The 12,629-nt window shown below is 36.7% G+C and overlaps 1 protein-coding gene across 4 annotated transcripts in view; it reads left to right on the top strand.

The window, feature by feature from the left end:
- The window catches only part of LOC138736570 (hippocalcin-like protein 1), an 89,512-nt gene that overhangs the window by 25,971 nt on the left and 50,912 nt on the right, over nucleotides 1-12,629 (top strand). For 2 of the 4 annotated variants that reach the window (XM_069886284.1, XM_069886286.1), the window contains exon 2: nucleotides 12,154-12,245. The exons of the other annotated variants lie outside the window; for them this stretch is intronic. The gene's annotated coding sequence lies outside the window, so the exon portion shown is untranslated. The remainder of the gene's footprint in view (nucleotides 1-12,153; nucleotides 12,246-12,629) is intronic. 4 annotated transcript variants of the gene reach the window in all.

The following is a 12,629-nucleotide window of genomic DNA, read 5'->3' on the forward strand; positions in this document are numbered from 1 at the left end:
TCTAAAAATAGCTGCTGCCTTATTCAGCCTTAATCTTCAATAGAGATAAAACAAAATGGTTTGACTGTTCCAGCTGACTTGTTTATATAGAAATGAATTGCAACTCAAGATTTTTTTTTAGTTTTAATTCCTGATCAAAACCTTTGAGAAGTACAAGGTATACATAATTATAACATTTACAGCTACATCAGAAATCTGAGCAAGAAAGTGACCTGCAAAGGAACCATAATAGAAGCTCCAGCAATTCTCTAAACACTCTTGCATATTTGTCCCGCTTAAACTTTTGGAAACTCAGTGCTGCTGTTGGCTTTATAAGAATGATGGATCTTCATTGAAGAGGGAGCAAAATTAAGGATTTAAGTGTTACATTTTATTTGATCGCCAAGAATGCATTGCTGCAGTAAGTTGGGATAGGAAGGGAGAGACGAAACTGCAGATGCTACAATCTGGAGTGGGAGGGAGAAAAAAAGCAAACCACTGGAGAAACTCAGGGGAGCAAGCTGCATCTGTGGAGGCAAATAACTAGTAATATTTCAGATTGACGCTCTGCGTCAGGAATGAAATTGTAGAGGGAAAATGGCTGGTATCAAGGGTGAGCCATCGACTTGGTAGATGATGGGGAGGTGATAGGTGAGATGGGGAGGCCTGAGGAACAGGTGCAAGAAGATGGGGACGGGGGTGGAAGAACTAGATGGGGTAGGTCAAGGGAGAAGCAACCACGAGACTTGTGTGGGTGATGAGCAGATAAAATCAGGCAAGAAGGGGTAGAATTTGAAAGCTAAACAAAGGGAGCGAGATCAGAGGTGACCTGGTAGGAGTGGGAAAGGATCGTGGGGTGTGGATAACCTAAAATTTAGAAACTTCAGTATTTATTCCTTTGGGATTGGATAGGAGAAGGGCTTTCATTTCTTGGCAACTCCCCCCTCATTTAAACTGGAAATTGGGTGCAGCTGGCAAATGAAATTGAAGTAGGTGGCCTGGGGAGTGGTAGCATTGTCAGAGACACTTCTAATCAAATAGTTTGGTCCAGAAATTTAGAGTGTATTTTTGCATTGGTGGCTGTTGGCCTACTTTTCAACATTCCCCATGAAAGTTTAATGCAAGTTCTCTGACTTTATGGTAACCCTGTGCAAGTGCAGGAGCATTTGGGAGCCGGTGGGGTGGATGGGAATGGATTTGTTGGTTACTGTTGGCTTCCTCTGCCAAGTAGGCATGGGACATTTCCATCTGCCTTCTCTGCCCCCTCACCACCCAATCGAGCCACAGCTTTCTGGGCTCAGGCTGGGGAGAGCTTGCAGCATTGAGCAGACTTGCTCTCTCCCTGAATCAGCGAGGCCAGCTACTGGCTGTTCTCCCAATGCCCACTCACTCTCCCATCAGTGATCCTCTCCCACACACTGGTTTTGTTAATTTCCTGCTATTCTGGGGAACAGAACTCTGTCCTAACCTGAGAACTTTCTGCACATGGATCCATTTATAAAAGCTGTTCATTCGAGAAATCGTCAAGAAGTTTTTGCAGGATCATTTGAGGAGATTTGAAATACTGGAGAACCTTGTTACTTGTGCCCTTCTGAATAGGAAATCATAATCATATTTGATATGTGCAGTGGGCCCCCTCAGTGAACAGGAATACATGTGGCACAGTATTTACAAGTTATAAAGATTGTCATTCTTCAACATATGGATTGACCAGAATGTGAATGTGTCTTGCACAGCTGAGTACATATTATCACCCTGTGAATGCGTGGGGGAGGGGAGGGTAAGCAGCATATTGATTAATAATTTCTGAATTTGCTATTAACTATGGCACCACCTTTTTGCAAACTATGTGCAAAAATGGATAATAGTGATAAATATTATATTTAAAAATTGTCATAATTTGTTAAAAGTACTGGAAAACCTTTAGAAAATGTATTAAATGAACAAATACATGACTGCAGCAGGTAGTGTTCCAGCCATAAAGGGGGTATAAAGTATATTAGTGTGGAATTTCTCCCCACCAAGCAATGTGACTTTGCTTGGTCTCCATACTTTTAATTGGTTATGTTGTACTGTGTCCTAATAAACTCTGTCAGAGAGCTAAATTTAGTGGCAACTTGTCTACCTTTTGGCCAATCTTTGCTCACGGCCATTTTGATTCCAGACTTAAAGGTGCAGGCTGCATCCCTGAAGAGAGTTGAGAGCTGCTTCATGAAAGGTAGTGCTGTCTGTGCGTGTGGTGGGATCCTGGATGGATCCTAGGCTTGTGCTGCCACCTGAGGCTGACATTTGAAATTTCAAGTTGAATAATCAAATGGGGGATGGGGGGGGACATAGATAATTAATGGTGGTGTGATTTTTAAAATGTCGCCTGATGACATAGGAATTACTTAAAGTGGTATGTGAGTTGAAAGAAAAAGGTTGAGAGCCATTGATGTATCCTGACTCATCCCCTTCATTTATAAAGCCCACTACCATGGTATAATTTTTTATTTTTCATACTGTGAACCATATCAACCAAAATATATACAAACGTTTCTCATTAAATACACACAGTGGCATTTTCTCCCTTTTTTTCCCTCTACCTTCCCTCCCCACTTCCCACCCCCCTCCAAAACCAATAAATATTCAACATATACAATACAATAAAACCATTAAACAATATCATTACACAATGAAAAATAAACAAGAAAAAATGTCATCTACTTTTACACATTGGATCAAGTTGTTTTGTCTTATTTTAAGGGGTGGAGGTCCAAGGCAAACCTTGTTATGTTCCATGTATGGTTCCCAAATTTGTTCAAATAATGTGACTTTTTTAAATTATATGTTATTTTTTCCAATGGAATACATTTATTCATTTCCATGTACCATTGCTGTATTCTCATGCTCTCTTCCATTTTCCAAATTGACATTATTCATTTTTTTGCTACAGCTAAGGCGATCATAATATCTTTTTTGTGCTTTATCCCGTTTGAGGCCTAATTCCTTACTACTTATATTTCTTAGAAGAAAAGATCTCTGGATTTTTTGGTATGTTATTTTTTGTGATTTTATTTAATATCTGATTTAGATCTTCCCAAAACATTTTCACTTTCTCACATGTCCAAATTGCACGTACTGTTGTTCCCGTTTCCTTCTTACAGCGAAAACATCTATCTGATAATGTTGGATCCCATTTTTAAAATTTTGGGGTGTGATATATAACCTGTGTAACCAATTATACTGTACAATGTGTAACCTTGTGTTTATTATATTCTTCATAGTTCCAGAACATAACTTCCCATTTTTCATTTTATCTTTGTTTAAATCTTTTTCCCACTTTTGTTTGGGTTTGTAGCTTATTTCATCATTTTCTTTCTCTTGCAGCTTGATGTACATGTTTGTTATAAATCTTTTAATTATCATTGTATCTGTAATCACATGTTCAAAGCTGCTTCTTTCTGGTAATCTGTCTGTTTCCCAATTTATCCTTTAAATAAGCTTTCAGTTGATGATATGCAAACATTGTAACATGAGTTATTCCATATTTGTACTTCAACTGTTCAAATGTTAATAAATTATTTCCCAAAAAACAATTTTCTATTCTTTTGATTCCTTTTCTCTCCCATTCTCTAAAGGAAAGGTTATCTATTGTAAAAGGGATTAGCGGATTTTGCCTCAATAGTAATTTTGGTATTTGGTAATTCGTTTTGTTTTCCTTTCTAAATGGATCTTCTTCCATATATTGAGTAAATGATGCAGTACTGGTGAGCTTTTATATTGTACCAGCTTTTCATCCCACTTATAAAGTATATGTTCTGGTTCCTTCTCCCTTTATCTAGTCCTATCTTAGTCCAATCTGGTTTTTCCCTTGTCTGGTAAAAATCTGATAAATATCTTAATTGTGCTGCTCTATAATAATTTTTAAAGTTTGGTAACTGCAAGCCACCTTGGTTGTACCTCTCTGTTAATTTATCTAACGTTATCTTCGGTTTCCTCCCCTTTCCACAAGAATTTCCTTATTATTCTCTTTAGTTCATTAAAGAATTTCTCTGTTAAGGGAATTAGTAACGATTGAAATCAGTATTGTATCCTTGGAAAGAAATTCATTTTAATGCAGTTTACTCTCCCTATCAACGTTAGCGGTAATTGATTCCAATGTTCTAAGTCTTCCTGCAATTTCTTTATTAGTGGCTGATAATTTAATTTGTAAAGGTGGCTTAAGTTATTATCTAACCTAATACCTAGGTATCGGATTTCTTGTGTTTGCCATTTAAATGGTGATTCTTTTTAAAATTCTGTATAATCCACATTACTCATTGGCATCACTTCACTTTTCTTTGCGTTGACCTTGACCCCAATATTTCCCATACTCCTTCAATTTCTTATGTAACTCTTTTATTGATATTTCTGGTTTTGTTAAGTAAACTATGATGTCGTCTGCAAATAAACTGATTTTATACTCCTCCTTTATTTTTTCCCCTTTTATTTTCTGTTCTTATCAGTTCTGCCAATGGTTCTATTGCTAAAGCAAACAGTGAGGGGGATGGATAATGGACACCCCTGTCTAGCTGACCTACTTAATTTAAATTGGTTCGATACATATCCATTTACTAACAACGGACAATATCTGTCAGTTCATTAACATAATCCATGCAGTACAAGGAAATAAGATGCCAACAGTGGTGGTTGCTTTAGACGCAAGAAAGCCTTTGACAGGGTAGAATGGAATTATTTATTCAAAGTACTGCAGAGGTTTAACCTACCAGAGAAATATATTAATTGGATTAAAGCATTATATAAGGGACCATTGGCGATGGTGACAGTAAATGGATATATATCAAACCAATTTAAATTAAGCAGGTCAACTAGGCAGGGCACTCCACTATCTCCCTCACTGTTCGTGTTAGCTATAGAACCCTTGGCAGAATTGATAAGAACAGAAAATAAAATAAAAGGGATAAAAATAAAAATGAAGGAATATAAAATCAGTCTATTTCCAGATGATGTCATAGTATACTTAACAGAACCAGAATTATCAATAAAAGAATTACATAAGAAATTGAAGAAATGTGGAGAAGTATCAGGGTACAAGATCAACGCAAATAAAAGTGAAGCGATGCCAATGAATAATATGGATTTCACAAAGTTTAAGAAAGAATCACCATTTAAATGGCAAACACAAGCAATCCGATACCTGGGTATTAGACTAGATAATAATCTAGGCCATCTATACAAATTAAATTATCAGTCATTAATGAAGAAATTACAAGATGACTTAGAACATTGGAAAGATTTATCACTAACACTTATAGGAAGGGTAAATTGTATTAAAATGAATATCTTCCCAAGGTCACAATACCTATTTCATTTGTTACCAATTTACCTAACAGAGAAATTCTTCAATGAGCTAAAGAAAATAACAAGGAAATTCTTATGGAAAGGGGGGAAATCGAGGATAGCGCTAGATAAATTAACAGAATGGTACAAACAAGGGGGCTTACAGCTACCAAACTTTAAGAATTATTATAGAGCAGCACAATTAAGATACCTATCAGATTTTTATCAAACAAGGGAAAAACCATATTGGACCAGATTAGAGCTAGATAAAATAGGGGAGAAGGTACCAGAATATATACGATATAAGTGGGATGAAAAGCTGGTGCAACATGGGAGTTCACCAGTACTACACCATCTGCTCAACATTTGGAAGAAGATTCACGTAGAAAGGAAAAAAAACAAATTACCAACAACCTAAATTATTATTGATGCAAAATCAACTAATCCCTTTCACAATAGATAACCTTTCCTTTAGAGAATGGGAGAGAAAAAAGGATCAAAAGAATAGAAAATTGTTTTTTGTGAAATAATTTATTATCTTTTGAACAAATGAAGTACAAATATGATATAACTCACGATACAATGTTTGCATACCACCAACTGAAAACCTACTTGAAGGACAAATTGGGAAGCAGGCTGAGGTTACCAGAAGGAAGCAATTTTGAATATGTGATTACAGACACAATGATAATTAAAAGATTTATAACAAACATGTACATCAAACTGCAAGAGAAAGAGAACGAGGAAATAAGCTGTAAACCCAAACAAAAATGGGAACAAGATCTAAACATAAAGATAAAAAATGAAAAATGGGAAAAAGCTATGCTCCGGAACTATGAGAAATACAATAAACATGAGGTTACGCATGATACAATATAATTGGCTACACAGGCTATACACCATGCCCCAAACCTTAAATAAATGGGACCCAACAGTATCAGACAGATGTTTTCGCTGTAAGAAGGAAACGGGAACATCGGTACATGCAATTTGGGCATGTGAGAAAATGGAAAAGTTTTGCGAAGATCTAAATCAGGTATTAAATAAAATCACAAAAAGCAACATACCAAAAAATTGAGAGATCTTTCTTCTAAGTAATATAAGAAGTAAAGAACTAGGCCTTGATTTGGATGAAGCACAAAAAAGATTTATTATGATAGCCTTAGCTGTAGGAAAAAAATGTACAATGTCAACTTGGAAATCAGAAGAGTGCCTTAGAGTACAGCAATGGTACATAGAAATGAATAAATGTATTTCATTGGAAAAAATAACATATAATTTAAGAAATAACTTCACAGTATTCAAACAAATTAGGGAACTGTACATGGAACACAACAGAGAGGGCCTACCATGGACCTCCATCCCCTAAAATGACAGAATGAGAAGACGACAAAATGAACTGACCCAGTGTGTAAAAGTAGATGACACAATTTTCTTGTTTATTTTCATTGTGTGATGACATTGTTTAATGGGTTTAATGTATATGTTGAACGTTTAGTGGGTGGGGAGGGGGGTGGGAAGGAGGGAGAGAAGGGAGGGGGAAAAAGGGGAGAAAATGACACTGTGTATATTCAAGAGGGAAATGTTTGTGTATTTTGGTTAATAGTGTGAAAAATAATTTTTTTTTTAAAAGTAAAGATATTGGTCTATATGATGCTGGTGTTAGTGGATCCTTCCTTGTCTTTAGTATTAATGTTATTATTGCTGTCTTACATGAATCTGGCAAGTTTTATGTTTCATCTGTCTGGTTCATTACTTCCAGGAGAGGAGGAATTAATAACTCTTTAAATGTTTTATAAAATTCTATTGCGAATTATTGTTTGCCAGCTTTTTTAATATATCCTGTACTTCCTCTATTTCAATTATTTTATTAGTTTTGTTCTTCTTGCAATTTGCGCATTTCAATTTTAGCTAAAAACTCTTCTTCTTTATCATCTTTCCCCTTGTTCTCAGTTTGGTATAATTGTTCATAAAATTCCTTCGAGTTCTCATTAATCTCTATTGGATTATATGTAATTTGTTTGTTCTTTTTCCTTGATGCTAATACAGTTCTTTTAGCTTGTTCTGTTTTAAATTGCCAGGCTAATATTTTATGTGTTTTTTCTCCTAGTTCGTAATACTTTTTGCTTTATTTTCATTATGTTCTTCTCCACCTTGTACGCATGTAATGTTTCGTATTTTATTTTTTTGTCCGCCAACTCTCTCCTTTTTGTTATAGCATCCCTTTTTGCTAGTTCCTTTTCTGTACTTCTATCTCCCTTTCCAACTGTTCTATTTCCCGATTGTAGTCCTTTTTCATCTTAGTTACATAACTTATTATCTGCCCTCTAATGAAAGCTTTCATTGCATCCCATAATATAAATTTGTCTTTCGCTGATTCCGTATTTATTTCAAAGTACATTTTAATTTGGCGTTCAATAAACTCTCTAAATTCCTGTCTTTTAAGTAGCATGGAGTTTAACTCCATCTATATGTTCTTGGTGGGATGGCCTCCAGTTCTATTGCTAATAACAGGGGTGAATGATCAGATAACAATCTAGCTTTATATTCAGTTTTCCTAACTCTCCCTTGAATATGGTCCGTCAACAAAAACATATCAATCCTTGAGTATGTTTTATGCCTACTTGAATAATATGAGTATTCCTTCTCTCTTGGGTGCTGCCTCCATATATCCATAAGTTTTATTTCCTGCATTGATTTAACCATAAATTTGGCCACTTTATTCTTTTTGCTAGTCTTTTGTCCAGCTTTATCCAACATTGGATCCAAATTAAGGTTAAAATCCCTCCTATCAATATATCCCCCTGCCTATCTACAATCTTCAAAAAAAATCTTGCATAAACTTTTGATCCTCCTCATTAGGTGCATATATATTGAGAAAATTCCAAAATTCTGAATATATATCTATTTTTTTCTTTTTTCAGTAAATTTAATAGCCTCTTCCTTTTAATTTGGTTATGTATTCCATTAATGTTTATAGTCATATAGTTCAACTTGGCCATCTCATATCCTGTTTACACCTCATTTCCGCTTCCTCACCACCACCATCCCCCTTTTCCCCATTTTCATCTCTGTTTTCCCTTTTTAAACTTCTTACAGTGTATGACAACACATTTAAAACATAAAATACTCCAACAACTCCCACATCCAATATTCCCTTAAGCCCCAAATATCCCCCTCCCTCTCTGAGTTGCCCCTTATCTCTTGCCGGGAACCACAACTTCCCTTTCCATTTGGATTGCGAACCTGCTTGCAAGCGTCAACTGATTTACCAATGACGGTTTTATTCTCTCCCCCGCACCCCCCCCAGAAAACACTTTTTTAACACATATTACAAAGTTTCCTTTCTTCCCTTTCTTTCCCTTCTTTAGTTCTTTACATATACATTGTTTTTACATCTTTATATATATTTTATCGCCGTTCTTCATTCTTGTTAGATCTCTTAATCTCTCCTCTCCTGCAAGCATTCTGCAAATTCTTGTGCTTCCTCCAGATCCGAGAACAGTCTGTTTTGCTCCCCAGGGATAAATATTTTAAGCACAACTGGATGTCTTGACGTAAATTTATAACCTTTTCTCCATAGGATCAATTTTGCTGTATTAAACTCCTTCCTCTTCTTTAAGAGTTCAAAACTTATGTCTGGGTAAAAAAATAGTTTTTGATCCTTGTATTCCAATGGTTTATTGTCTTCTCTAATTTTATTCTTTGCCCGCTCCAGTATATTTTCTCTCGTCGTATATCTCAAAATTTTTACTAAAATGGATCTTGGTTTTTGATGTGTCTGTGGTTTCGGAGCTAGTGTTCAGTGTGTTCCTTCCTCCATTTCTGTCGTTCCCAGGACCCTCGGGATCCATTCTTTCATAAATTCCTTCATATCTATGCCTTCTTCATTTTCCTTTAGGCCCACTATTTTTATTTTGTTTCGCCTACTATAATTTTCCAACATATCAATTTTCTGAGCTAACAACTCTTGTGACTCTTTAATTTTTTTAATCACTTTCTTCCAATCTTCCTCAAGTAGTTTACTTCCATTTGTACAGCCGTTTCTCGTTCTTCCACATTTTCTACGCTTTTCCCTATTTCTGTCATAACTCGCTCTAATGTTTGCATTTTATCTTCTGTTCTTTTCATTTTTTTAATTGCACTAAATTCTAATGACAACCATTCTTTTAATGCTTTTAAAAAGAGAGCTGGAAGAGCTCAGAGGGTCAAGCAGCCTCTGGAAGCAAAAGATGTGTGTTTTATAATTCCAACTTAGAGCAAGTGAGGAATGACTATGGCAAAGAAGATGCTGCTGGGAGCTTGGATGGGCTAAAAATTAAGATACAAAAGACTGGCTGCACTTCAAGTCGATAAATCTCTTGCTCCAGCTAGAGTTAAAGCATGCTATTGTAGATAGTGTATCTTGAGTACCTATTTGGCAGCAGCAATGAAGAATTTTGGTGCATCTGTATATTGTATGTGTATATTTGTCAATAAACTCTTTGCTTGTTAATCGAGCATGGCAAATAATAGGATTGGGTAGAGTTGGCATGAATTCACAAAAAGAAATGATATTTGACAAATCTGTTGGAATTCTTTCAGATGAGAATTGGGAAGATGAGTAAGGTCAACCAATATATTTTGATTTCCAGGCTGCTTTCAATAAGACAACACACATTATTAAAGACAATTGGAAGACTTATTATTGGAGGTAATATATTGTCATTGATTGAGGGTTGGTTCACAGACCGAAAACGAGGAGGAATAAATTGTTAGTGTTTAGATGGGAAAATAATTAATGATGTGTCAGTGCTCAGGCCCCAGCTCTTTACAATTTGTCTGTGATTTGGGGGTTCAAGTGCAATATATCCAAGTTTGCTGATGCTACGAAGCTTGGTAGCAGTGTGGACTGAGGAGGATATAATGACGCTTTGAGTGATTATGTAGACAGTTTAAATCTGTGGTTCCCAACCTTTTTCTTTCCACTCACATACCACTTTAAATAATCCCTATCTCTTTTTTAATTGGCCCATTTCCTTTAGAGTTATGAAATTGTGCACATAACGAGTCAATTAGGTACAATCAAAAGTGGTTTTCAAACTTTTTCTTTCCATCCACACACCACCTTAAGCAATCCCTTACTAATAACACAGAGCACCGATGGCATAGGGAATACTTAAAGTGGTATGTGAATGGAAAGAAAAAGGTTGAGAACCACTGGTCTAAATGCAGCCTATCCATTTATCTGACTAATTTTTTTCTTAAATGTTATAATCGTATCTGCCTCAACCACCTTCTCTGCCATTCCATTCCATACATTGACCACCGTCATTTCTGTTCAATCATTTCTTTACACAGTTGCGGTTAGCGCAACACTATTACAGCACCGGTGACCCAGGTTTGAATCTGGCGCTGTCTGTAAGAAGTTTGTATGTTCTGTCCGTATCTCTGTGAGTTTCCTCTGGGTGCCCGTTTCGTTCCACCTTTCAAAATGTAATTGGGTGTAATTGGATAGCATTGCCATGCTGTATAACTAATTTTTTTAAAATTAGCATGTTGAAACCAGCTAACTATCTGCATTAGTAAAACTTATTGGAGATACTATCACTGTTATGGCTTGCAGGTTGTCATGTGTTCCAAATCTCAGCTGGTGCTTTTGAAATGGGTCATCTTTTACATCTGAAGTCCATTCAAATCTTTCTTTAAAGAAACAAAGGCACTTTTATAGAAAGGAAGGTAATTTTCTTGAAAAGCAATTGCCTGTTAACATGACATAGATTGGAGAACACTGCATATTGTGTGAATTATGATTTTTGCCCAGAAATCCCGCAGTATTGCCATAAGAAAGGCGTGGCATTAAGTCGAATTTGGTAATTTACATAGAACCAAACAAAGCCGGCATAATGCTGGGTCAGTATGTCTTTTTACACAGCAACCCAGCAATCCGGGAGCAAAAGAGGCAGGACGTGTAACTCAACAACATCAGTGTCTAGTCTGATGTCAAATATGAGTTGGACATATCTTTCTACACAAAAACATATATACTACTCTTTGAACGCAAGCACAGTTCCTGCATATCGTACACAACTTTGATGTGTGATGGGTGGATTCATGGAACCAACGTATTTGTGCAATCAGAAATAAATTGGAGGAAAAATTGAGAGAAACAGAGAGATGTTTGAGGCAGAAAGGCACACGGATCTTGGACGCCGTAGAGGGAGACGTTTAGTTCTTGAATCAATTCGTGCTGGTCTTAGAAAGATGTGGAGGAGAGAGCGACCACATGGGCCCATGTTCTGGTCTAATGTCCTCAACGATTTTGATGACAATAAGTGGCGGAGTCATTTTCATATGTATCGGGCCACTCTTACCTTTGCATTGGAACTCATTGAGCCATAACTGTGGTGCAAGAAAACAAACTGGTGATAGCTTCTGGAACCTCGGACTCGACTTGCTGTTGCTGTGTGGTGGTATGGTACCCCATGTGAATATCGATCTATAAGTTGTATTTTTGGTCTCTGTGTGGCCAGTGTGTGTGTGTTTGGAGTTACTGGAGTATTGAAGAGGGTCCTTTTTAAACACTTTGTTGACCTGCTGAGTGGTGCACATCTTCAGGAGACAATGGACAGATTTACAGAATGGGCGTATCCAATGTGTGCTGGTGCCATCAATGGCGCACATATTCCCATCAGAGCCTTCTATGGAGACACACTAGCCTAGGACAATCAGAAACGATGGCACTCCATTGTTCTTCAAGCTGTTGTAGACCAGAAGCAATGGTAAGGATCCCGGCCTGAGTTACAATTATTTGTCTTTATTAATTAACATGTTTCATATGTCAATCTAAACACAGACATTTTGTTGTTCCAGCTTCACAGATGCGTATATAGGTTGGCCTGGTCGCACGCATGATGCTTGAGATTTAGCCAACTTGCCCATCTACAGAAAGGCTGAAGATCAAGGTGGGTACCTCTTCCCACGTGAAGCAAGTTTATATACCCCACTGTACAGAGATGTATGTGGATAAATTGTGTTTTTTGTCGTATGTAACCATATAGGATGCAATGACAATGAAATATATACATGTTAAACTAAAGGAATGGCTGACTGACTCTACTTCAGTGAGACTTATGACAAGTCCATGGGTCAGGTTCTATCCTGACCCTTGTAAAACGGCTACTAGAAAGCATTAGTGAACTGATTATGATTTCAGAGGTTGCATTAAGTACTTGTAAACCTACGTTGCTCTTCCCTCAAAAATTCAAAATTGTTAATGAAGTGGAAGTCCCTGTGCATCTAATCGGAGATCCAACTTATCCCCTCAGGAAGTGGCTGATGAAGGGGTT

This window comes from Narcine bancroftii, chromosome 6, assembly GCF_036971445.1.
Source record: "Narcine bancroftii isolate sNarBan1 chromosome 6, sNarBan1.hap1, whole genome shotgun sequence".
NCBI classification, from domain to species: Eukaryota; Metazoa; Chordata; class Chondrichthyes; order Torpediniformes; family Narcinidae; genus Narcine; species Narcine bancroftii.